Source organism: Entelurus aequoreus, linkage group LG05 (genome assembly GCF_033978785.1).
Source record: "Entelurus aequoreus isolate RoL-2023_Sb linkage group LG05, RoL_Eaeq_v1.1, whole genome shotgun sequence".
In the NCBI taxonomy this organism is placed as follows: Eukaryota; Metazoa; Chordata; class Actinopteri; order Syngnathiformes; family Syngnathidae; genus Entelurus; species Entelurus aequoreus.
In genome coordinates this window covers 3162736-3165235 of record NC_084735.1, presented here as the reverse complement: position 1 = coordinate 3165235, position 2500 = coordinate 3162736, and the positions used below count along the sequence as shown (strand labels likewise).

Genomic DNA, 2500 nt, shown 5'->3' with positions numbered 1-2500 from the left:
TCAGATTTAGTCTTAGATTGGTCAGATCTAGTCTTAGACTTAGATTGGTCAGATCTAGTCTTAGATTTAAATTGGTCAGATCTAGTCTTAGACTTAGATTGGTCAGATTTAGTCTTAGATTGGTCAGATCTAGTCTTAGACTTAGATTGGTCAGAACTAGTCTTAGACTTAGATTGTTCAGATCTGGTCTTAGACTTAGTTGGGTCAGATCTGGTCTTAGACTTAGTTTGGTCAGATCTAGTCTTAGATTTAAATTGGTCAGAGCTAGTCTTAGAATTAGACTGGTTAGATCTAGTCTTAGACTTAGATTGGTCAGATCTAGTCTTAGACTTAGATTGGTCAGATCTAGTCTTAGACTTAGATTGGTCAGATCTAGTCTTAGACTTAGACTGGTCGGATCTAGTCTTAGACTTAGATTGATATCTAGTCTTAGACTTAGACTGGTCAGATCTAGTCTTAGACTTAGATTGGTCCGATCTAGTCTTAAACGTAGACTGGTTAGATCTAGTCTTAGAATTAGACTGGTTAGACCTAGTCTTAGACTTAGATTGGTCAGATTTAGTCTTAGACTGGTGAGATCTAGTCTTAGACTTAAATTTGTCAGATCTAGTCTTAGACTTGGATTTGTCAGATCTAGTCTTAGATTTAGATTGGTCAGATCTGGTTTTACACTTAGTCTGATTAGATATGGTCTTAGAATTAAACTGGTCAGATCTAGTTTTAGACTTAGATTGGTCAGATCTAGTCTTAGACTTAGACTGGTAAATGGTAAATGGGTTATACTTTACTCACCCATTCACACACACATTCACACACTGATGGCGGGAACCAGCAGCCATCAGGAGCAAGGGTGAAGTGTCTTGCTCAAGGACACAACGGACGTGACTAGGTTGGTAGTAGGTGGGGATTGAACCAGGAACCCTCAGGTTGCTGGCACGGCCACTCTCCCAACCGCGCCACGCCGTCCCAGACTGGTTAGATCTAGTCTTAGAATTAGACTGGTCAGATCTAGTCTTAGACTTAGATTGGTCAGATCTAGTCTTAGACTTAGATTGGTCAGATTTAGTCTTAGACTTAGGTTGGTCAAACAGTCTTGAACTTAGACTGGTTAGATCTAGTCTTAGAATTAGACTGGTCAGATCTAGTCTTAGACTTAGATTGGTCGGATCTAGTCTTAGACTTAGATTGGTCAAACAGTCTTAAACTTAGACTGGTTAGATCTAGTCTTAGAATTAGACTGGTCAGATCTAGTCTTAGACTTAGATTGGTCAAACAGTCTTAAACTTAGACTGGTTAGATCTAGTCTTAGAATTAGACTGGTCAGATCTAGTCTTAGACTTAGATTGGTCAGATCTAGTCCAAACGGTTGGTGCCAAAAACCAGGAGGGTTTCTGACTTTCAGTCAAAGATCCTGGAGGAAGGCTTTCCTGTTGTCAATGATCCACTGCAATAACATCAAAGATTGTGTATATGATAATTGTTTTTAATGATCTACTGCAAAAACTCCAGTCAAAGATCCTCTACTACGTAACAGAAGCGCCATGCTGTTTTTAATTGTCTACTGCAAAAATGCTGGTCAAAGATCATCTATATGACAGGAACACTGTGCTGTTTTTAATGATCTACCGCAAAAAAAAAATGCTAATCAAAGATCCTCAGGAAGCATTTGCTGTTGAAAGCACATCCACCAAAAACGCCAGTCAAAGATCATCTCTGTGAGACAGGAACACTTTGTTGTTTTTAATGATCTACGACAAAAATGCCAGTCAAAGATCCTCTAGGAAGGCTTTCCTGTTTTCAATGATCCACTGCAAAAACATCAAAGATTGTCTATACGATATATTTTTTTTAATGATCTACTGCAAAAACTCCAGTCAAAGATCCTCTACGTGACAGAAGCGCCATGCTGTTTTTAATAGTCTACTGCAAAAATGCTGGTCAAAGATCATCTATATGACAGGAACACTGTGCTGTTTTTAATGATGTACTGAAAAAAAAAATGCTAATCAAAGATCCTCAGGAAGCATTTGCTGTTTAAAGCACATCCACCAAAAACGCCAATCAAAGATCATTTCTGTGAGACAGGAACACGTTGTTGTTTTTAATGATCTACGACAAAAATGCCAGTCAAAGATCCTCTAGGAAGGCTTTCCTGTTTTCAATGATCCACTGCAAAAACATCAAAAATAATTGTTTGTAATGATTTACTGCACAAACTCCAGTCAAAGATCCTCTACGTGACAGAAGCGCCATGCTGTTTTTAATTGTGTACTGCAAAAATGCTGGTCAAAGATCATCTATATGACAGGAACACTGTGCTGTTTTTAATGATGTACTGCAAAAAAAAAAAAAATGCTAATCAAAGATCCTCAGGAAGCATTTGCTGTTTAAAGCACATCCACCAAAAACGCCAGTCAAAGATCATCTCTGTGAGACAGGAACACTTTGTTGTTTTTAATGATCTACGACAAAAATGCCAGTCAAAGATCCTCTAGGAAGG

At 38.3% G+C, this 2500-nt stretch overlaps 1 protein-coding gene across 1 annotated transcript in view; it reads right to left on the bottom strand.

Moving 5' to 3' along the window:
* LOC133649545 (transcription regulator protein BACH1-like) overlaps positions 1-2500 on the bottom strand; it is an 18139-nt gene that overhangs the window by 13217 nt on the left and 2422 nt on the right. The window lies entirely within an intron of this gene.